This window comes from Mustela nigripes, chromosome 15 (genome assembly GCF_022355385.1).
Source record: "Mustela nigripes isolate SB6536 chromosome 15, MUSNIG.SB6536, whole genome shotgun sequence".
NCBI lineage: Eukaryota > Metazoa > Chordata > Mammalia > Carnivora > Mustelidae > Mustela > Mustela nigripes.
In genome coordinates this window covers 46,645,705-46,671,825 of record NC_081571.1, presented here as the reverse complement: position 1 = coordinate 46,671,825, position 26,121 = coordinate 46,645,705, and the positions used below count along the sequence as shown (strand labels likewise).

General features: G+C 34.0%; 1 pseudogene; it reads right to left on the bottom strand.

Annotated features, from left to right (window-relative positions):
• Window positions 1–23,152: 23,152 nt before the first annotated feature.
• LOC132003064 (U6atac minor spliceosomal RNA) lies at window positions 23,153–23,258 on the bottom strand (annotated as a pseudogene).
• Window positions 23,259–26,121: the final 2,863 nt, after the last annotated feature.

Sequence of the window (26,121 nt, the reverse complement as noted above, 5' to 3'; positions counted from 1 at the left end):
TCAAAAAATGTGGGGACGACATGAGCAGACATTTCTCCAAAGAAGACACACAAAGGGTCAACAGACACATAAAAAAAGTGCTCAACATCACTTGGCATCAGAGAAATACAAATCAAAACTACAATGAGATACCACCTCACACCAGTCACGATGGCTAAAATTAACAAGTCAGGAAAGGGCAGAATTTGGCAAGGATGCAGAGAAACAGGAACCCTACTACACTGTTGGTGGGAATGCAAGCTAGTGCAGCCACTCAGGAAAACAGTATGGAGGTTCCTCAAAAACTTGAAAATAGAGCTATCCTAAGACCCAGCAACTGTACTATTACACTGGATATTTACCCCAAAGATATAAATGTAGTGATCTGAAGGGGTACCTGCACCCCAATGTTTATAGAACCAATGTCCACAATAGTTAAACTGTGGCAAGAGCCCAGATGTCCATGGACAGATGAATGGATAAAGAAGATATGGTATATTGGAATGGAATATTACACAGCCATCAAAAATGAAATATTGCCATTTGCAATGATGTGTATGAAACTAGAGGGTATTATGCTAAGTAGAATAAGTCATTCAGAGAAAGACAATGTCATATGATCTCACTGATATGTGGATGTTAAGAAACAAAACAGGATCATAGGGGAAGAGAGAAAAATAAAACAAGACAACACCAGAGAGGGAGACAAACCATAAAAGACTCTTAATTAAACAAACTGAGTGTTGCTGGAAGGGAAGGGTTGAGGAGGATGGGGTAACTGGGTTATGGACATTAAAGAGACCATGTGATGTAATGAGCACTGAGTATTACATAAGACTGATGAATCACACAGCTGTACCTATGAAACCAGTAATACATTATATGTTAACTGAATTTAAATCAAAAAATACTTTAAAAATTTTAAAAAAGCTTCACTGCTAGGAAAGGTAAATTCTACAAGAGAAAGTAGTGTTAGCTCTAACATTCTCTGATATGTGGTCTATCAACTTATAAAATACTACTAATCTTAATAAGTTTAGTATCACTGATGTTAAAACACACAGATTATGACTGGGCATATTAATTTTAATGACTCCATCTTAAAATTGAGAATACTGAAATTCAGTTAAACTAAATTATTGTGATCATTTTAAAAAATCTCTAAAGAAATAGCTACGCAAGAGAAAACCATGTATCAGAGAAAACTGAAATGAACACAACAAAAAGTAAACAAACAATATACAAAATGATCCTTTCCCTGTGAGTGGATTTTGGACTTCCTCAGAAAAAACTGCTGGGTCGACTTCTGTTAAGCAAAGGGAGGTCTTTAATTCAGGGCCTATATTTAAATTCTCTACTAAAAAATGAATGCCCTGGAAAAGGCTAGAATGATTCATGGGGTATGGAATTCCATAAACCATGTTTAGCTTAATTACAGATGAATTGGTATAATAATAATTACAGATATGTATGTCTGCATGGATTAGCAAACACACATATATCTTCTGGTTCTGTCTGCTGAAAAGGTCCAGAAGCAATGATATTCCAGTATCAATGAACACAAAGAGTAGCCAGATCTGTTTCCAACAGAATTCACCAATATAAGGAACCACAGCTTCTTGTAGAATGGCTGATTTTAGGGCAGGCTACAGGATACACAAATAATAATATTTGAAACAACAGAAATAAGAGAAGGGAAGTGGGGAGGGAGGGAGGACGGAAGAAAGGAAAGGATGGGACATGTCAAAAGGATAAAGGAACCAAACAAAAAGAACTTCCAATGGCCAAACCCTGGAACCATCTGAACCACAACATAAACAATGTGGTAGTATCTAAAAGTCCTTATTGATAATAGACATACATATACAGATAGATAAAAAATTTAAATGCTTATATATATAGAGAGAAGAACTGCAAATAATTCATGTAATTCTTCCCTCTCAAGGAAGTGGATCTTAGCTCCCCACTCCTTGAATGTGGGTTGTACTTAATGACTTGTTTCTAAAGAGCAGAGTATGGAAAAGGAAAAAATGTTAACTATATGATGAAGAAAACTGGCAATCATAAACTTGGCCAAGTGATCAAAGTTAGTATCATCAGTGGTAAATCATGATGAAAGCATGTATCTTTGACATGTTGTAATAAATGGCATTTTACCTCCTTAATCTTTCTCTTCAGAAGTTGTAACTCCAGATTAACTACATGTATATAAGAAAACATCAGATGTATCAAAATCTAGACATTCATTCTTCAAAATATATGCTTATGATTTTCAAAACTCTCAAAGTCATCAAAAACAATGGCAGTCTGAGAATCTGTGATGGTACAGAACAGGCTAAGGAGATACAAGGATAGAATGTTAGGAGGTTTCTTGAATGTGATCCTGGAACAAAACAGAAAAAGGATAGGATGGAAATACTAATGAAATCTGCATAAAGTATGCTATTTACTTCACAACAACAACAACAACAAAAAGGGAAAGAAATGGCATAGGCATATGGACACTTTAATGTTTCTCCTAACAAGTTTTTGTAAGAAAAATGAAATCCACTTTTCAAAAGGACCCAAAATTTTTCAATCTGAAATACTACTTACCATAAGAAGCAAAGATAGATGAACATTTGTTATATATCTTGAGATAAAAACTGAAAGGCAGGCAACTGTCTGAAATCTTCCTTTTTTGTTTACTAGGTACAGTCCTTTTTGCTGGATAAAACTAATAAATGTGATTCAGACATTTAGTACTTGTGAAAGAAACCAGCATATGACTGAAAACAATACACAAAGGAAGGCAGATTAGTAAGGTTGCAGAGAAATGCAGTCTTACCATACTGATCTTTTCACATTTGAAGACAAAAATCATGTCTTACTATGTTTATGTATGTATATGTATATATATTTTTTATTGTATATATAAATCAGATTATAAAAAGTTGTACCTATTGTGGCCCCCATTTCTACTAATGTTTAGTGATAAGGAAATAAGAATACAAACAACTGGCAACATAAAACCTTTGTGGTAGACATCCTCCTAGGTGGCTCCCAAGGATCCTTACCATCCATGGTCATACCCTTATAAAGTCCCTTCCCACAGTGAATCAGAGCCAACATATGTGACACATAGAAAATTGTGTAAGTGGCAGTATGTAAATTCTGAGGCATTTCATGAAAGGCACTTTGGCTTTCACTTTATCTCCTGAATCACTTGCTCTAGGAATCTAACCACAACGCTGAGTATACTTCAGATTCCCTGGAGAAGGCCCTTCTTGAAGCACTTCTTCTATCAATACCCAGTGTCACCTATGTCTGTTAACCTTGGGAAACAGATTCTCCAGCTCCAGTGAAGCCTTCAGATGACTGAAGCCGGGAAGACATTTGATCATAAGCTCACTGAGAGACCATGAGCCAGAACCATCTAGAGAAGTTGTTCCTGAATTACGGACTTAACCAAAACTCTGGGGAATAATAGATGATTATTATTGTTTCAAGTCACTAAGTTTTGGAGTACCTTGTTAAACAGCAAATTTGTTGAAAGTTGGCATTCTGAAAGGGTTGACCGAGAGAAGTTTTGATTTCATGGACATCAAATGCAAGTATTAGGGTGATACTACATAAACATCTTTGTTAGGAAGCCTTATTTTCCCATTTTTCACATTGTCTTCAAAACAGAAGGAAAGAGGCTTTTAGCCAGACAAGTGATTATGGAATAACAAAAAGGAAAACAGACTAACTGGAAGCACAAAGTCCCACAGATATGGGCCTTTTGGGATTTCCAGTGAAACAGAGAGAGGCTTCTATCTGATCAACATAAAGTAAAGCTCAACCATCAATAATAGTTTTGTCCAGATACACTGAATTTTTCTATTAGTTTCTTTGACTTTAACATTTAACTATGACAGGATACCCGAAAATCACCAGAAATTTAAGGAAAACTCCTGGAGATTTAAAACCAGAGAAAAAGTAACAATAGAATAAAGAAATTTGGAACAAATGAGAAAAAATATAGGAATCAGTAGGATCATTAAAAAATTATCCTAAAAAGATAGTGAATCCAGGAAATAAAGGAACACTTTTCTAGAAAATAAAATTTTAGATAATAAGAAAAAAGTTATTAGAATTTAAGAATAAGGAGGTAAATAATAGTAAATAGTAAATGTGACATATAAACTTGAAATTATCAGCCACAAAATAGAACAAAAAATAGAAATTAAAAATAGAAATGTTAATAAAATTCTCTCATTATGCTTGATTAAAATAATTCAGATTTCAGGAAAAGATAAAGGATAATGGAAGTAAAGTTACTCTCCAAATAATAATATGAAAATGATTCCAAGTCCTAAATAACAGAAGTTTCTAGACTAAAAGAACCTGCAGAGTCCAGCACAATAAATTAAGAAAAGATCCCATAACAAGATAAATCACTGTGAAACTGCACAACAGTGGGAATAAGAGAGAAAATTCTAAAAACTACTGGAGACAAAGATTTAAAAAAATAGGTCATCACCAAAGAGAATATAAAGAATTGCATTTTTTTTTTCATAGCAGCTGTGGAAACAGATTTATGAGGACACTGTAGGCTTAAGGTTTCCAGCAGCCATTGTATCTCCTCACAGAAAGAACCTGTCAGAATGAACATAATTGAAGCAAACAAGCAAAACATGCAAGAGGAAGATTGCCTTCTCATGATACCACTGAATCCCAAATTCTGCAATGCCTTGAGGTCAGTGTCACTCTTTGGAGATGGAAGTTGATTATGATAATTAGTTACTTTTTTTTGTTGTTTTAATCTAATTTTAGTTGGATTTCTATCAGTTGGAATTAAAAATCACCTGAAAAATACAAGTAGATTAATTCCTCCAAGTTTGTATATATACATATATATAGAATATTTACCTCTATTATGAATTCAAAACTTAGAATGCTTATTCAATACAATATAACCCAAAGATCAGAGACAAGACTACCTTGGAAACCATAAGTACATTGTTTCAGATTTACATGTTGAGATGGAATCACACATTACATAGGTCTTTGTGAACCAGAATGGAGAAGGACATGGAGATTATTAAGGTAAACATGAAAATAATATGTATTAGGATAGATTTCTAGAAGTCAAGCCTAAGATAAAGATTTGTAAGAAAGTGATTTATTACATGAATACTTTAAGGAAACAGCAAAAAGTTGAAAGAGCCGAACAGAGGGGAGCAAGCCAACCAAGGTTGTGATACTAGGCAGAATCCTCAAGATGATGTAAATTGTGCCTCAGAATTGTCCTAACCTGTTTAAAGAAATCTGGAGCTTTCTTGGTCCCTCATCTCCCAGTCCTTGGTTGGAGGCCACCAAAGAAGGATACAAAATTCTAGGATGTCTGGTTTTCTGGGCCTTTGAGGAAAGCAAGCTTCAGGAGCTGCAGGTGCAGGCTGTTGAAAGCAAAGGCATTCTGCAGTCACATCCACAAACACATGCGAATAAAAAGAAGAGGAAACTGAGACCGTGTAAGAGAGACATTTACACTGGCTGATACATATGATAAAAATAAAACAGCAAACTCCCTAGGTCATTTAGGTCACACACAAATAAATCAGTATTCTAAGTATGAAATAAATACAAAGCCAATAAATAACCTGAGTCATCTTGATCAGATTATACAGAAAAAACAGGAAAAAAAAAAAGTTTGAAAGAATCCCTACTTGTTCCCTATTGTCTCTGCCAGTAATTTGGAGGGGAACTGTTAATTGTTCATGTCTTGCTTTCCCATCTCTTAACATCAACTACAACAGGGTATAGCTGACAAGTGGTCACTCCTCTTAATCTCTGTGTTGACCATAAATCTTTTTCCACACTGATGCCTTCCAACTCTTTCCCATGAGACTATCCTATATGAATTCTCAAACTCATAATGTGTGAAACCTAACTCCATCTTGTCACACAGAGAAACCTGCTCTCCCTATCTTCTGATCTTGGTGATTTGAACCATTAAGCCCCTAGTTGTCCAAGAGGGAACTGCAAGTGCCATCCTTGAATTTGTTGCAATTATCTCTCTGCTGAATCTGGTCTCCTTTTATCCAGTCTTCCTTCATTTCAGTGTTCCCCAAAACTGCAAGAGACTTACTCTTTTTTCCTTCTTCTTTATCTTCTTCTTTTTTTTTTTAAATACACATCTGGTCATATCACTCCTCTAATTAAAAATGTTCACTTGATCCCAAAGACCCTAAACTTCTTATTCCATCTTCTAAGATCCTGTTACACTCTCACATCCTAAGTTTTGAGATGTTCATCTTACACTCTCATGTTGTAGCATACAGAATGATTTTCAGTTTATTGATTTTGTAAGACTCTGATTCTGCTGATCCTTTGTGTATGCTATAGTTTCAGCTGCAAATAGCTTTTTCTTCTGCTCTCCTCTGTCCTGCACAGACTAATTCTATACCATCCAGATATTTAAATAACCCTTCCTCCAGGAACTCTTTCAATTAAGATTCATTTAGTTGTTCCTCCGCCATGCCCCTCTTACCCTAATAACACTTTTATTCTATATTGTATTTGACTCTGTACTTCTCAGTCTTCACAAACAAATTTTAAAACCCCCAAAAGTATAGAAAGTAGCTGATTCTTCACTGAGTCTCCAATACTCAACATTGTACCTGATTAATCACTGATTAATCACTCAGTGATTCTTTGAAAGAATTGAAATGAATTAATATATACCTAAAAAAACCTTTTTTCTAGTTTTATTTATTTAAAATTGTAAATATAGTATTTTTTTTAAACTATTCTCTTTTTTTCCCCTTTTTCTTTGAATCTGTCAGTGTTAGCTCCTGGGATAATCTAGTATCACTGAATAATATTAAATTTAATTCTGCCACATCAGCCTCTGCCTAGAGTTAAATAAATTATAGAAAAGATCATTAGAGTTTTTAATAGATTTGAACACTTCTCTAGATAGTTCACAGCTTGACAGACATTTGTCATAATCAACAGTAGACACTTTTGTGCTATAATTACTTTAAAAACACATCAAATGATCTAACGTCCGATGATTGAGGAAATGCAAATGGCAACAACAGAGTATTCACATTAAGTTTTCAGTGTTTATAAAGCTGCAAAAACTGTTGATGGATGAGCTTTTTGTGTGTGATTCCTCTATCTTTATACACAAATTCTCTCAGTCATGCAAAGATAAACATACATACAGGGTTATGAAAGAGAATGTATAAATATATAAACAGGGTTATTCTGCTCTTACAGGAAAGCAGTGGGCTATTAAGAAGCTATCCTGAGGGCGCCTGGGTGGCTCAGTGGGTTAAGCCGCTGCCTTTGGCTCAGGTCATGATCTCAGGGTCCTGGGATCGAGTCCCACATCGGGCTCTCTGCTCGGCAGGGAGCCTGTTTCCTCCTCCTCTCTCTCTCTGCCTGCCTTTCTACCTACTTGTGATCTCTCTCTGTCAAATAAATAAATAAAATCTTTAAAAAAAAAAAAAAAAAAGAAGCTATCCTGAAATTGTTCTTAAGACCTTTCCACTTGCCCAAGCACACCACACACACACCATTGTAAACATCAGAACATTAGAAAAACCCTGCAGCTAATGATAACTAGTACTGAGTGGGTTCACTTCCTTAGCAATTTCAACATGAAATACTAAAGGATTTTTTGTTGTTGTTGTTGTGGTTGTTTTGTTTTTGTTTGTTTGTTTTTTGGTACAAACTCCATTTTCATGGAGATATCAGAGACTCCAACACATAAAACTTCTGCATCACTGGAGTTGGAAACTTTGCACCTCTAACCCTATTTTGCTAAGTCTCCTGCAACAAAGTTGGGGTTTTAATCTCAATTAGAATAGCTTAGCAAAGATTCAACTTACTGACCCTTCTGAAAAACAGAACAGCATAACATGTACATTCACACTTTCACATCAGAACCTCAAAAAGAGAGTGTCAGCAGAGGCCCTAATTTCAGTTTAAGGAACTGATTTACCTTATAGTTTCAAATATTACTGTAATCATTCAACATTTTTCCCCCCACAAAGAGATCCTCCATGAGAACAGTTTCAGAGATCATAGGAAATTTAGAATGGTTCATACATTAACTAGTCCCTTTTCTGAGGCACAAATGCCCAGAGTGCACTCCTGGTTCACGCATGGTTGCACCAAGAATATGACTTTTCTCCTTATTGTTTCCTTCTATCCTTTAGAAATGTCTCTTTTGCATGTTTATGCTTTTACCTCCTTTTTCCTTGCTGCCATGATTAGCTACAGATAAAGAAGACAATCACACTGTCAGTACACTTATTGCTTCCCAGAGATCCAAGGAAAGTGCAGAGGTACTCCTCAGTATTCCTTGTCTTCCCCTACCTCCAAAAGGAGCACACACATGCAAAAACATGGTATCTTCTTTTACTGGGGAGGGAGGAGAGGGCATATTGAAGAAGTATAGAGAAGTTTGACATATAGACTTCTATTAGCAAAAAGAGAGACTGAATTTTGGAGAAATAAAAATATCACTCTGTTCCAGAATGGATTAATTATTTGATAAGTAGCACAAACCATTATTTATTTACTCATCCTTGAGAATACAATATAGTTCAGATGCATTTAATTTGCCTAAAACTTGAATATACTCAATTTTATTCTCATTTTTTTGTGCCAAACTTAATTATATTATTTAATTTCCTTATTCTTTTCTATTATTCATTACCAAAGACCTTATAACTGCCCTTGTATTGTTTTCCTGATGAAGACGAAAGCTTATCTAGTGAACCCAAACTCAAGAACTGACCTTGCTGATATTCTAAGTTATTCAGAAATTTGGTTTGTGCCAGAATTCAAAGTGCCAGAATGCATAAAATACACTAGATAGAAATCAGTTTGGGGTATGCTCTAGGAGACTGAAATCCATATAGAGAAATGAAAGCAAAAACTGTCTCTAGAGCTCATGTTTTATTTAATTGGTAATATTTCAGCAGGAAGAGAAATGATGCTGTAAGTTACATTCTATCAATGAAAAATAAATATTTTATTTTGACAATGCTACATGACATATAAGTGTAGAAAATCATCTTTATCCTCATTATATATTTAGGTCAAAACTTATGACTTTTTAAGAACTTGAAATAATTTATTCAGAAAGTATACAATTTCTTTTTTTTTAAAGATTTTATTTTTATTTATCTGTTTGACAGAGAGAGAGAGAGAGAGAGAGAGAGATCACAAGCAGGCACAGAAGCAGGCAGAGGGGGAAAGGGAAGCAGGCTCCCTAATGAGCAGAGAGCCTGATGAGGGGCTTGATCCCAGGACCCTGAGACTATGACCTGAGCTGAAGGCAGAGGTTTAACCCACTGAGCCACCCAGGCGCCCCCAGAAAGCATACAATTTCTGATACTAGTTAGCATTTTACATTTTTTGTGTCCCACTTGTGCAAAATTCTTATGATTATTAAATCACACACTTGAACTTCAAAACAAAATAGAACAGAAGAAAGATATAGCTACCAACCAATTCTATTGAGGGTTGAGAAAAGTAAATGGCTATACTCCAAAGAGTAGACATCAGCAGCAGCCTTAAGCACAGGAAAACTGATATTTTATATTTGTATAATTTTTTTTTATATTTCCAAATGTACTTCCTTTTGATTCCAAAATTAGCTGAATGAAAGGTAAGAAACTTGGATGACATTTTGTGTTTTGATTATTTTATAGGATAAGAATAGGAGGTCTGGTATGATTAGTCAATTTACTGAGAGTTACACAAATCACAGCTAAGTTTAGATCCTAATTTACATCCAGTGACGTCTAGTTTACTATATCAGTTCTTCAGTATAAATATTTCCTGGTCTTAAGAATTCTTTAGGGCACTCGTTAAAAAGCACAGATTCTGCACAGATCCTGAAGCCCCTTCCCTGAGATACTGATTCAGTAGGCTGGAAAAACAACTGAGGTGTCATCCCATACTACCTTAAAAAATTAAGGTGAAATACAGAATGCTTATCATTGTTTCTATTTATGTTTGTATTAAGGTAAATAGTCTTATTAAGATAAAACAGTAAACCATTTGATGGGCACTAGGACTGTCCAAATAGAAACTGAAACAATCAGAGCAGAAAGATGAGGAAGTGCTGAGGGACACACCACGCCAAATCCAGATGCCTTCATACCTTGATCTAATTGAAATTCAATTTTATTTCCTCTTTTTTAAGATTTCTTTTTGGGGGGATAGGGTAGAGGGAGAGAGAGAGAGAGTCTTAAGCAGACTCCACACTGAATGTAGAGCCTGAAGTGGGGCTCAATGTCATGACCCTGAGATCATAACCTGGGAAAACCAAGAGTCAGGTGCTTAGCCAACTGAGTCACCCAGGTGCCCCCAAATTCACTTTTCAAAAAAGGATAAGGCTAATCCAAAAAGGAAACAAATGGAAGCATGTGTTTTTACTTTTTCAACACAAAATGAAACATAGGGACTTTTTCTTACAAAAATTGAAAGCAAAACCATATGTAAAGTACAAAGACATTTTAGAATGCCATAAATAAAATATGCCAACATGAATTACAAATACATTAAACACTTTATACAAGGTACACTTAAATAATGCAAATCTTCATCATTAGAACTAACAATTATGAAATAATTGTAATTGTGCATAATAACATTATGGAACATATAAAATTACATTTCATACCATGAAGTGGTTTTATTTAGCAACAGCATTGTTTTCCTTGGCTATTACATAATTGGCACAAGGCCTAGCATGAGTTGCTTCATTTTTATCTGGTGCAAATGGAAGATTTATCAAGGTTAAAAGAAGAATCTCAGAGAGTATTGACAGTGGTTCCTCCAAATGACAATTAGAGATTTGCCAATACTGTTAATCATTTGAGATGTTATTTCTGAAGCCTTTAAAATTACACAGCAAAAAAAAGTGAAATCGAAGAATACCAAATACCATAAACCTAAGTAACAATAAGGTATCACTGATATTCTATCATGGTTTAAGTTGACACTTTTTAAAATGTTTGATGTGCTTTTTGCTTTCTAGTCAGAAGTGTGTAAGAACTGAAAGAATATTCCCTGGACTCTTTTTCAGGTTAAAGATCAGCTTGCTAATAACAATAGATTCGGTGGTATTAAAAACTAGTAATAAAATAAAAATTTGCCCCTTAAATGACACAGGATTAGAATGCAACAAAATTATCACCAATACATACTGCTACACTGTAAGGCATAACTATGGAATAATCAAGTTCCATCTGCTTAGTTTATTGCAGTATATCATTTATAGCATTCTACAAGAATGAGCTGCTTTGCAGGTACATAGGAAGCAGGAGGTCTAGGTTCTGAAGCCAAATTTGATTTTTACTATTAGGTCACCTTCAATAAAGCCATTAAACTCTCTCTGTCTTCTCTTCTGTAAAATAAAGGATGGTATGGAGAGACTGCAGCATTGCAAAGAACTATATATATATTATTCATTCTCTTACTTAAAATTTACAAAACCATATAATAGTAGATGTATTGAAAAAAAATGGTCCCAATTCTCCTCTTCTCTCTCCCAATGGGACTTTCTGCTCACTCTTTACAGGATAACATCTGTGCCCCACTCCTTGAATCGAGGTGAACCTGGTGATTTGCTTTTGACAACAGAAATCACAGATATAACAGTGTGCTTAGATTCAAGCTCAGGCCTTTGAGTACTTTTATTCTTTCAGAAGGATTCTAAAGGAAAGAGGAAAGGAAGTCAAATCAAGGTTGAAAGATCATGTAAAGTAGAAATAGAGAATCCTAGCTGAGGGTATCCTAGACAAGCCAGTGTCCAAATGACCTATTAACTGGTTATAGATATACTAGTGAATGCAGAATCTATAAATTAATCTCAGTCTAGATTAGTAGCACCATCCAGATGACCAAAAAGACTCCTAAGTAATAACAAAAGATTACTGCATTAAGCCACTGAGTTTGGGGGCTGTTTATTACACCATAATATTGTATCAATAAATACTGGATATATCCATAATGAGTGTATTTCATTTCTTTCTCACATTTCACATTTATCAATTAGGAAACTAGAACTAAGAAACAACTAACCTGTTCACGATCACTAAGTAGAAAGTTTTAATACCAACCCCTATACTGTCCACTACAGAATCACATATCTGTATTTTTGTGGGATCATGTTCATACCTACTGACCAAATTATAAGCCACAAATCTCTCTCAAGAACTATGAAAGAAAACATTTAAATTATCACTATTTTAATTATCTGATTCCATTTTCCATCAAAGATATACATAAAGAGCTTTTAAAAGCTGAGCAGCATTGTTCAGATGTGCTTTCAGTTCCTAAAGATGTATACACATGTTCTTTTAGTTTCTTTCTCCTGTATATTGGCCTTGGGAAAGATACTAGTAGCAGGAATGAGAAAAATATAGATTCGGAGTACATGGTTGGGTGGTAAATGAGTAGGAATTCATTTCTCTATGTTCTAACAAGTGAAAAGGATTTGTAATATCTTCAGTATCTATCTTTCCTCAAGAACCCATCATACAAGATTGGTTGTATTGTATTGTGTGTGGGCATGCACACATGCATTGGTATTAAATTTAGAATAATTACTTTTCCTTCATTATTTTTCTTTTGTAAATAAATTTAAAATACTGAATATCTTGGGGTGAAAAATGCATTTCTTCAAGAAGACTTCTGTTAGATATTCTTCAGTAGTGAGTGTACATATTAGAATTTTATTTCATTTAAGACACTCCCATACAAATTAGAAACATAGCCTTAAAATTTCATATGTCATACTACAATATATTTAAATATAGGATTTCAGACTTTGTTCAAACCATCCCTGGGAGTTTGCTTTGATTACTTTATGACGTATTAAAGCTGTTCTCTGGAATTTAGCCAGATGAAAAGGAAGTTTGTTAACCTGGATTAAAGAGATGCATTTAGGGCACGTGGGTGGCTCTGCCTTTGGCTCAGGTCATGATTTCAGAGTCCTGGGATCGAGGCCCATATCGGGCTCTCTGCTCGGTGGGGAGCCTGCTCCCCCTCCTGCCTGACTCTCTGCCTACTTGTGACCTCTTTCTCTCTCTCTGTCAAATAAATAAATTTTTTTTTAAAAAGATGCATTTATATATTCTGAGACTAGAAGGCTAGAGGGAGTTCTATTTTCTGATGGAGGGAAAAAAACAAGGCAATAAGATAGTAGTAAAACAAACTAAAACAAAGTCCATTAATACTTGTGCATTTATTTAACAGATATTTATTTAAGTATACATTTTGTGCTATGTAAGGATATCTCTATAATATAAAGATTGCCACATAAGGATTTTAAAATATAGGGAAGGGATGATACTAACAGCTAGATAATTTAAGAGATTCCTGAACCATTTTAAAATAATGTATACTTTTTATTTCCATTATTTAATGTTTCAGAGGAGAGTTTTAACTATCATGAAAATAAAACCAGATTAAAAGTTAGAAACGTTGGGACTTACTTCTCATTATCCTATAAATTGTTTTATTATTATAACCAGGTTAATAATATGACATAAGCATACACTGCATAGCAAGACTGTTCTCAGAATAGAATGGGATGATATAAATAAGGAGTTATTTAAAAATATGCATTATTCAATATATTCTTATGTCTTGCAAATATATATTGTAAAATACTTGACTTTGCCCAGAATTGTCAAATAAACCCAAATTCAAAAATGTGTCTTCCTGGGGTGCCTGGATGACTCAGTAGGTGAAGATTTTGGCTCAAGTCATGGTCATAAGGTCATGAGATCAAGCCCTGCCTTGGACCTGGAGTCAGCTTAAGGTTCTCTTCTTCTTTCCTTCTGCTATACCCCTCTGCTCTCCCTCTCTCTTAAAAAAAATATTAAATAGAAAAGTCTTCCTTATTAAAATAGTTATAAAATATAACTATATTGTAGTTATACATAGTTATATAGTTTTATATATAATTATATATAGTTATTATATAACTATAAAATAGTTACTTATTTTCAAAATGGCACTTTCTATTTAGAAATTCCTCAGTGGGGGGCGCCTGGGTGGCTCTGTGGGTTAAAGCCTCTGCCTTCAGCTCAGGTCATGATCCCAGGGTCCTGGGATCAAGCCCCACAACAGGCTCTCTCCTCCACAGGAAGCCTGCTTCCTCCTCTCTCTCTCTCTGCCTGCCTCTCTATGTACTTGTGATCTCTGTCAAATAAATAAATAAAATCTTTACAAAAAAAAAAAAAAAGAAAGAAAGAAAGAAAGAAAAAAAAAAAAGAAATTCCTTAGTGGGTTACATGTTACAGAGTTTTACTTGCTCCCAGTGTCTTACCACAGATAAATTCCTCCTTTTATTCTTACATGAAAATGTAGTGGCAAAACTGAAATTTCCTCCTTCCTAGAGAGTATGTCAACAGATGGGAGGCATCCATGGCTTTCTAGGAAGTTGATCCCTATAAATTGTAGAAGTGGGCAAAGTGTTTGTCCAACGCTAATGCATAGTGATTTTTTTTCTTAACATTTGGTGGGGTAAAAATAACTCCTCTAGTTATCATTTCTCTTCTTGCATTTGTGACAGCCCCATCATCAGTGACATGACATGAGTGTTCAGGGTGTCCATCAAGGGAAAATGCATTATTCATTTACATTATGAATGAACTTTTAAAACAAAAATGTCATAGATGGTCTGCAGAAACTGAAGAAAATATATCTAATTTTACAAAGAAGCACTGATTGATATATAATGCCATCTTTCACATTTTTCATACATGATTTATTAGTTACAATAGTATTGCACGTGCATTTTTGTTTTAAAACAAGACACCTTTTACTACAAGGGCCAAGGCAGGCACACATGTGTACACATCAATGAACATTTATATACACCATCTATTTATTATTAATACAATGTCTTCTGTAAGAATATTCTGGTAATGAAAATAGAGAGCATCTAAATTACCTAAATCCTAAATTTTGACAACCTCCTTTTGACAAAGAATATTGTCTTTCTAGTTTAATAGTGAAAATTAAGTTTTAGTGGCTAACTTTCCAATTATGATAGAGTATTACTGAGATGTAATAGACTCCTGCTGATATGCACACTCTATAAGGATACAGAACTCAAGTCTTCTTGAATGTTATTTAATTATCAATCTTTTTCTTTTTCATTTCAATAAGAAATGTGTTGTGAATTTCATCAGACAAGTAAATCTAACAGATTGTATACATATATTTTTCAGATACATATGGATACAGTATACATAATATACACATATATTAAATAAAAATAATAATAAAATTAACTCCTATGGGGCACCTGGTTGGCTCAGTCGGTTGAACATCTGCCACCTGCTCAAGTCATGATCCCAGTGTCCCCGGAGAGAGTTCCACAACAGGCTCTCTGCTCAGCAGGGAGTTTGCTTCTCCCTCTGACCATCCTCCCCGCCCCCACCTTGGGCTTTCTCTTTCTCTCACTCTCTCTCTCTCCCTCAAATAAATTAAATCTTTTTTAAAAAATTTAATTCTTATGTACCCACTATCATTTGAAGAATTAGAACCAAAATGGGAAGAGTTAGGGAAAAAATGCTTAAAGTTTGAATAAAGGTCCCTCAGATAGGTTTTTTTAAGTTAAGGGAAAGAACACAGAAGCTGGGGTTTCCCAAGTATCAGTGAGTTTGACTAAACTTTATTAAGTTTTAATAAGCATCATTTTTTCCAACTTCATTAGCTTCTAAACTTTGGGTTATTTCTAATATTTTTTTAAATTTTTAAGGATTTCTTTGAGGTTTTTTTTAAAAAAAAAAAAAAACCTTACTCAACTAAATAATGATAGAAGTAATGGTTTTTTGCTCTTTTTATCTTCCACCCCAGGCACCAGGTAGGGAACAGTCACCACAAAGCACCCGAAATTATGGAAATTGTAAACCAGATTAGTTCTGGAATCCAAGGGGCATAAAATAAGGGTCAGATATGGAGATTACTCTTTCAGCCTGGTAGCCAGTGTCCTTTACCATATTTCTTTATCATCTTTCTCCCAAAGTTTCAATTTAAATATCATCTTCTCCATAAAGCTAGCTTTATCCTCTTAGTAAGAAACTATTAGTTCCTGACATGAGGAATGGAGTCTAATTCATCACTGTGTTACTTCTTGCCTTTTCCATTATAATTGTTCATTTGATTTAGGGTCTTTATACATGAGTTCCTAGCAGCCTAAGTTTCTAGCTTTCAGAGTATAGATAGAGTATTAGTGCTTGTTTTGGTGTGGAATCCATGTATATCTTTCTGTTCTTTTATCTTATAAATAAAAATTATATGCATAGTTGTTTTGTGTCTATCCTTCCCACTACTCTGTGATTTTCATGAAAATAGCAACCATATTATTTTGATCAACACTTCACTTAACACAGTATCTTGTGTTCGGTAAATACAGTATTTGCTGAATGGATGAACTAAGGGTCAGGATGGTATCTTGCAAGGACAGCAGGAGACACACAATTCCTCGATCAAATGCTTAACCTTAAGAAACTGCTGAGATATGTGTATGAAACCACTTTCTATCATACCCATCTGCTTTTCAATAGCTAAGTCATTTGCAAATCTTTTAGTAAAGTTTTTGTTTATTTGTTTTGAAGACTGGAAAATCAAAGTAGCATGGTAACAAGGAACCATGGGCTCTTCCAAACCTTTATTAAAAGCTAAGTCCAGAGAATCAAGTAATGGAGAGGGAGGAAAAAGAGAAAGAAAATGGCTTTGGACTAAGGATAGGAGTGGCATTCTGCCTGTTCAGAAATAGGACTTGGGAGTGTGTGGTAAACTCTCTGGTAGCTGCTGATACATGAGAGGTCTTATATAACTATGTGAACTCTCAAAAAACTAGACCTCAGAAACTGGCCTTGTCAGTTTCTGCAGAGTTGCCCATGCCTTTGGGTAAATGTTGGCAGAGCACCCTGCAGATTCAAGGGTACTACAACTGAACCAAGAGGATATCAGCAATCAGCCCTGATTTTTCACTTCTGGGAAAATATTTTTAGTACATCTGGCACAAACTGACAAACAAGAAATCATGACAGCTTTCCAGGTCAGGCAGGGAAAGGCATATTGTCCAACATAAAAGGTACCATCCAAAATAGGGCCATTAGTAGTGGAGAAACACAAGTGTTACATACTTATAGTTATTGCTTAATCACAGTGAGTCACCATTTCAGTCCATTTAAAGCTCTTTTATCTTACAATCCACATTGTTCTTCCCATGAATTTCTTTTAAAATATTTATTTTGAAAATTATCTTTATTAACATTTACTATGACAAATATATCCTCATGTAAAGCTTGAATTTAAAATTGTGATCTTTCTTTGGGCCTCAGTTTATGTTATAGCTATTTTATTGAACCTCTAATGGAAATTACAAAGATCCTGTTTGTTTTGGATATATCAACCTCTCCTCATACATGTTTATAGGAGAGACCTTATATGAACTATACAACCTGAAAAACCACCGTTAGAATAGAAAATTCTACTACAAAAATTACTCCTACACAGTTCAATTTTCTTGTCTTTAGATGATTTATTTAACTCTATAAAATCCTCATGTTTATTCTATTCAGTACAGTGGTATTTTCTTCTAGTTAAAACTTCTTTGTTAAATCATGAACAACTTTTTTATTGGATAGCCTTATTTTGCCCTTCAGAATCCCCTCTTCTAAGTCTGTGACCCTGAGGTTCTTACTCTACATGCTTTTTCATGAATAATTTGGGAAAATTTCCAAGAGTGTTGAAGCACAGCCAGAAAGCTGAGGAAATGTTGAAGAGCACTGGAGAAAAACTGCTGGGAAGGTCAGAAGAATGTCAGAGAAGGTCGGGAAACATCAAACCCAGAAAAGCTCTAAATACATGCCTTGAGGTCAATATCATGTCACAGCCAAAACTTCAAAAATGCCAAGGTTATTTTTTCTATCCCTCTTCATTAGTTTGGCCTTCCTAACTTATACTATTAAGGAGACAAATAGTACAGTAATAGAACTATATTAGCAAGAATGTTATGGTCAGGTAACAATTTCTTAACAATAAGCATATCAGCTACCAAGCAGTGAGAATCCTCTGTGTTAAGCATTCTATTGATCACTTCACATATATAATCTCATTTGATTTCCCCAACAATTCCATGGCAGTACAATTCCACTTTTCTGATACAGAATCTAAGAGTCAAAGAAATTATATTAATTTAGTAGGGTCACTCAACTAATGAATGAAATTCAGAAACAGATGTATCATCATTGTGTTATGGCAGTGACCTTTGTTATTGTCTAACACCGTGAATATAAATGATTACTAATTAACTGTAAGCATAATTTTTTTTCTCTTATAAGCCAGATTTTATCACAAAAAGATAATATTCACCTTATGGTCTATTGAAAGGCTAATATACTTAATATATTTTATCCAATATACATCATCTTTTTTTTTTAAGATTTTATTTATTTATTTGACACACATACACAGAGAGATCACAAGTATACAGAGAGGCAGGCAGAGAGAGGGGGGGAAGCAGGCTTTCCACTGAGCATAGAGCCCAATGTGAGGCTCGATCCCAGGACCCTGAGATCATGACCTGAGTCAAAGGCAGAGGCTTAACCCACTGAGCCACCCAGGTGCCCCCAATATACATCATCTTATAGAAGGCTTTCTCTTCTGTTCATTGTAATCAATTTTATTTTTCAGTTTACCAGCATAACACAGCCTTATCTCTGGAAAGAATGTTAAATTCATTTGAAAATTTGAAATTTTGTTATAATTATTATAAAAAATATTTCAACCAGTATCATCAGTAATTACAAACAGATCTACTGAGAGTCACATGGTGAAACAAGATAGTCCATTCAACTATAGATTCATGAATGTCATGGTTCATAGGAATTAACACAACAGAGCAATGTCTTTGAGCTATGAGATTTATGAAGTTTTTAAAAAGCTCTATTCTGATCTGATCTGAACAGATCTATTTTTATTGCTGAAATAGTATGGACTCATATTTATTCTACTTGCACTTGCATTACTGATGCATAATTTTAAATATCTTAAACCATTAAATACTATGTTAAAATGATAAATTTATCATTTCTTAAAGTTTTATATATTGAAGTAGCAAGGAAATGGCATAGATTCTCATAAATCAACTGCCCACCAATATGATTTAATTCCTCTAAATGATATTTGATTTCAGTTTAAAGATTCTCAATATATACTATATTCCATACACTACTGCATTTCTTAGGGAAAAGCACAAATAAATATATGGTACTTGCCTCTAAAAAGCTTTTATACTAAAATGGAAGACAGGTGATAGGGGATTTTTTTTTAATGTAATAAATCACATGATAATGCAGATTCTATAAGAAATGTTACCACATGCTAGGGGCTAGGAACTTAATTTAGGGATTTGGATCCCTTTCCAGCTGCCTTCCAGAATAAATTGATAACATGTTATTTATTGTTTGTTTGTTTTTTAATATTCTATACACAACTAGCTACTGATACTGTTATGTTCCATAATGTGCTTTCCATCTGACCAGACAGATAAAATTATTTAATTTGTGCACTGCAATAACAAATAGAACAGATTTTTGGACACAGTGAGGGGAAGTGTATCTACTATATCCACCACTAGAACCCTATACTTATCATAGTGCTTAGATAAGGTCAGTGATCAGGAGATACTTTCTGAATGGAGAAAAGAAGGAATGAATTGAAACTATCAAAATAGTAATCTCTCGGGGCACCTGGGTGGCTCAGTGGGTTAAGCCTCTGACTTTGGCTCAGGTCATGATCTCAGGGTCCTGGGATCGAGCCCCACATCGGGCTCTCTGCTCAGCAGGAAACCTGCTTTCCCCCTCTATCTCTGCCTGCCTCTCTACGTGCTTGTGATTGCTCTGTGTCAAATAAATAAATAAATAAACTCTTTAAACAAAAAGAAATCTTTTAAAAAAATAGTAATCTCACCTCAAAATCTCACCCTCTTGATGGAAAGAGCTTAGATAATGAAATACTCTTTTTTTTTTTTCATTTTGGTGAGTGCTGTGAAGTGTGTAAACCTGGTGATTCACAGACCTGTACCCCTGGGGATAAAAATATATGTTTATAAAAAATAAAAAATTAAAAAAAAAAAAAAAAGATAATGAAATACTCTTAATAGGTGGAGTTTCCTCTTATTTCTTTCAATTGTTAAAAAAAAAAAAGAACAAATCTTTAATACTTACACAGATAGAATTATTATGCTACTATATGTGACAGTCAAATGATAATAGAGAAAAGTCACTAAACATATATAAGTGTAATAAGTGACAAATGATTGGAAACACTCTTAAAAATTATACGGAACTATTGAAGATTTTACTTGCAAAATATGCTTTAAAATATTCTAAATATCCCAGAGAACTGAAAACAAAACAAAACAACAGTGCAATCTATACATGTTTGAGCAAATTCTTTTACAAAACCCAGAGTCAAAGATATATTTTAAGAAGGGCATAAGTCATTCCTGGGTGTAGAAGAAAATGAAGAACCCAAATTTTCTTCCTTGTTTTATTCTTAACATTTCAACTAGTAGAATATTACAGATCATTGGTAATGGCTTAAAGTTGAATTATTAGACTCATTTTGCTCCAGGCTCACTATCTTTTGTTCTACTCCTCCAAGTCTCGTGCTTTCTCTTACTTCTAAATCCTTGTATGTTGCTCTATGAGAAAACTTCCCTTGATTCCTTCACTAATTGAACTACACTTTTCCTCTAAATGTCAAGACAAACATAACCAAGAAAAATTTTGATCTGGATTAGCTCTCCATGATTTAAACACTCATAACACCACAAAATATTCATAGCATGTATCATAGTTTCTGAAATACATATTATTTGCTTACTCAGGTAATCAGAATCTCTCTTCTACAAGCTTTAAGTACTGTGGGAACAGAGATGATACAGTAGGTAGAGTAATCATCCACGAAGATGTCCAAACCTTTTAGTATGTTACATGGCAAAGGGGAATTAAAATTGCAAATAGAATTATGCCTGTAATCAGCTGATGTTAAAATAGGGAAATTGTTCCAGATTATCAAGGGGTGAAAGTCATGTAATCACGAATGTCCTGATCAGTGAAAGAAGTAGGTGGGAGAATCAGTGTCAAAGTGATTCAATGGGAGAAAGACTAAACCGAACACTGCTGGTTTGAAGATGCAAGCTATCATGAGCCAAAGAATATGAGTAGCTTTTAGAAGGTGGAAAACATAACAAAATGGGTTTTCCTCTAGTGCCTTAGGAAGGAATGCAGCTCAGCCAACAACTTTGCTTTAAACTACAAAAGTAAAAGATACATTTTGCTGTTTTTAGCAATTAAGTATGTTATAATTTGTTACAGCAGTCATAGAAAGCAAACAAGTATTCTCAGAATCTAGGGCATGCCTGGCTCATGGTGTTTGATACAATTTGTTTAATAAACACATAGATAATGAGCTTGAGGAATGTGCTATATCTTTTGCATGGTATTAAGGTCCCAATATTTTCTTCTCATTTTATTTATAAATTAATTGAGTCACGAGAAATTAAAAACACACACACAAAATTCTACAATCAGTATTTTGGGGTTGGGAAATTATAGGTCACTTTCTAAAGTCTGCATGTATGGCAGATGTAGAATGAGAGTCTGCACCACCCACCTTCACCAGACTTTGTATGAACTTTTGTTTCGGCTCCCTGAGTGTGGGCAGTGAGTTCATGTGAGGGAGATATAACTGGCCAAGTACTGGAAACTTTGTCAGAAGCCAAATGTGATAAAAATTTTTTTTAATTTAATTTTTTTCAGTGTTCCAAAATTCATTGTTTATGTACCAAACCCAGTGCTCCATGCAATACACTTTTGCCTCAAATTAAATGACTCCTAGTATTTTGGAGTGACTATATTGCAACTTCTTATTTCACTTGTGTTTTCTTATTTACCACAGTTCTGTGGGCCACCTATTTCTAACCCTATTTTCATGTCATTAATTCAGGCTCAAAACATCTAATAAGGGTTGGTCCTGATAACAATGTGTGAAAGAAATGTAGAGGTGGTAGGAGCATCCCAGCTCAGTGGGGAAGAGTATTTTGTCCCCACCATTAAAAAATTAGTCTGTGCATGATGATAAAAAGCAGGCCAGCTTTTTATTGGCTTGACTATTTTTAGCTTATCTACAGACAGTGCCCCCCCCCCCCCCCGTGGCACTATGATGTAGAATTTAAATCCAGGCTCACTAAATTCAACATCCAGTTTTCTTCACTCATAATCACGTCTTCTTTCTGGAATTAGGCTGATTGTGTTTTATATTCTTTTCAAATTTGAACTTGCCCTTTTTCTGCCTCAGTCTCATCACCTATAAAAAGAGGTCAGCAACTGTATATACCTCAAAGGTTACTGTTGGATTCAATGTATGGGGAAAAAAAATGCTTAGAATAATATCTGTCTTAGAAAAGTCTTCTGTATATGTTAGCTCTTTTAAAAGCTCCAAAATTGTCTCTGGAAAATCTTCTCAGGGAGATATAGGGTGAGGTCAGAAGAAATATTTGGCTAAACTACATGAGGTGATTGATGAAATAATCCTATGAAGTATGAGTAATAATAGTTTATCTAACACAACTTCTAAAAAATGAGTTGGATTAGCTAGAAGTTTTAATTTGCTATCCAGTATATTCACATTTTAGAACAAAGCTAATTCATTTGAGCCAAATAACTGCATTGAGCTCTGTTTGTTGAACTATGCAAACTGGGTTCAAATCCCAAGTCTACTACTACTATATGTGTAACTTTGGGCAAGTTAATTCGCCTTTTGATGCCTCTATTATGTCACCTGTAAGAAAGGAATAATGATAATATTGACCTCACAGGATTATTTAGTGTTAAGAAGTTCATACTTGAAATGTACTTAAAATAGCAACTGTCATATAAGTGTCATAATAGTTACTACATATTATTTTTTTATAATATCCCAAGGTGATCTTTCAAGAAATCTTAATTATTTGGGTTCTTTTTAAATTTTTAAATTAAATTCCAGTTAGTAAACATACAGTGTAATATTAGTGTAATATAGTGATTCAACACTTCCATAAATCTCTCTGCTCATCACAAGTTCACTCCTTAATCCCCATCACCTATAAAAACAATGGTTAGCAATTCTTAACTGTATGCATGTTGTCAGGCCCAGGGGTCTCTTCCATCCTTTTAAAGGGGAGTGCTAACCTTTCTGTTTCCACATAACATAAAATCTTACTTGAACACTAGATGCATCATTTTATTTCATAGCGAGTTCTAATGGTTCGAATACCTAAAACAACAAAGTAAACAAGCATATACTCTTCAGAGCCAAGGTCACTTACCATAAAGCAGACTCAAGAAATAATACTTACTTTACATATTCACTAGCTAGCTGACCTAAAAAAGATAATTTTAAAGGTTTTGTTGTCGAAATGACAAAGTTAAAACCATGGCAGTGGAATGTCTGTGAAGACTTTTGTTTCATTTTCTGCTAAATGAAAATAACTTTCAAAAAGTTAAGTGGAATGCTTTTATTTGTTTCCTGTCACACATTCTAAATGGCCTTTAAAAGTCAGTAGCTGTTACTCAAGAATAATGAGGTATATTATTCTCTCAATGCACATGTAAATCTCCAATTAACACTAATGGGATTTGTGGCAATGAAACAAAAGGGAAACCTACATCAGTGTCTCAAAATAATCTTTATTTTTGATATCTACCTTTTTACCATGGAAGTGCAGTCAAGCATAAATAAACAAATTAGTATTAAGCATCAGTTTGACACTTCCATTCAGTTGACATTCTGAAATACTGTCTGTAAATAGTGATGTGTTTTAAAGCAGAGATGTGGCTTTAGATTTTAGTTAACGATTTATATGTCCCTCCCTCTTCTGCCATTAATACTAAAATTATTTTTTTAAAAAAGCATGTACATTCCTAATAGTACTTGAGAAATAGAAAAAAAATGAATTTTTAAAATATGTGTTGCAAAACATCTGTAAGAAGAGTATTTCAGAAGATTATCCTTTTCATGCATGTACACATCTAGAATCTTAATATCTCTTTAAGACACAATCATCTATCCTTCTTTAGTAAATATTTCTTAGATTTCTATAATTTTAGTCTTAAACATATAGTGAAATCTTCCTAGAAGACAACTTTTAAGTGGAAAAGTGAAATACCATCAAGATACTACTGAATTGAAATAGCATCTTAAAGAATATATATTTTAGGGTATTGTGAAACCACCAGAAAAAAGTTATGAGAGCACAACTGAAATAATTATTTTTAACTAGTCTGATTATAGAATGATCTACAGGGACTCTAGCCACAGATCTTTGGTAAAATTTGAATCTTTAAGCAATTCTACAGACATTAGACTACACAGTGAAAGTGTAAATCCCCATGTAGAAAGAACAAATAAGCCCAATAGAATTGAATAAAAAAATAATAAACTGTAATATAATATTCAGAAAGTACATGTTGATATAGCCAAAACTGATTAATTTGCTATGCCATCATTTATGTCTGAATGCCCGAATAAACTCATCTAGAAAAACTATTTAAAGCAAATATAGCAAGTAAAAAGTTTACCAAAACATAGGAAAAATATGTTTCCTGACTAATAAAACAGAACATTCTCCTCTAAAAATCTTGGCTAATAAAGTAAAATGGCCTTCAAACTGAGCTATTTATCTAACACCTACTCATCCAGAATGTAATCATGTCTAAACAAGGGCTATAAATTCTTTTCTAGGAAAAGAGAAGTTGACATTTTAAGAAGCTAACCTATTAAAACAACAGGTATGTTTTGTTTTACATGCCCATTCATCTAAGAAAAATTTATTCACTTCTTAGAGATTAGGCTTGGAGGAGTACCCAAACCACAGCAGGCACGTGATAAATATTTTCTGAACAAATACATTAATTAACTAAATTTTCAGAAATCCTATTTGCAACATCAGAAATGTATTTAAGTCTCTCCTGTACTATGACTCTCAATGTCAAGCATTAAAGTTAAGACATACTGGTTGATTTTATAAAGTTAAAAGTGTGATTGGATATATTGGGGTGCCCGGGTAGCTCAGCTGGTTAAGTATCCAACTCTTGATTTCAACTCAGGTCATGATCTCAGGGTCCTGAGATGGAGCCCTGCACCAGGCTCCAGGCTGACCGAGGATCCTGCTTTAAGATTCTCTCTCTCCCTCAGCCCCTCCCTCTCTCTCTCACAATAATGATGATAATAATAATAATAATAATAAAGGTGTGATTGGATAGAAAGGAAAAAACAAATTACTATGATTTAATATAATAAGCATGATGCATAATATGGTAAATGACATTTGAACAGATTAATGTCATTCCATAATAGAACATGCATACAGAAAGTCTATCACTGAATAAAATATTAAGATTTACTTTAAAACACGTTTTACTTGATTACCTTGTTAATTCATCTTTATATAATAATAATCAGATTGTATCAATGAATATTTTTAGGAAATCTGATAACACAAAGAATACTAAAAATGGTTAATCACATCTTTGTATTCTTTTTGATTAATGAAAAGTAAAAAATATAACCTACAGTTTCAAAAGTTATACAAACTTTTGAAAGTTGTATAATCATTAGGTTGTTCAACCTAATGATAATCTTATCATGAAATTAGCAATTGGCACTCATTTCGTTGATGATACTGCCAGTTTTATCAGGTGGAATGTTGGTTAGTCACAGTACAGTGGAGTATAAGATTATTTCTGCTTTTTGTGTGATCATATCCATGATAACTGGGATTTTATTTACATGTGACTGGTAGACAGAATTGTTTCACATTGACTTATCACCATATGGATTGTTACCTTCTTGTCTTCTAACATACTAATCCTGACTGATAACATGTTATCTTTTTTTTTTTTTTTTTTTTTTCCAGAGCAACAATTTTAATAGATGTGTCATATCCACTGGGGAGATATAGTCTAATTTATTGATCCAGTACCTTAGTTGAATCTTTAGATTGTTTCCAACTTTTCGCCATATGAATAACACTGCAATCAATACCTTTTTATACCTTACATCAACTTTAGGTTA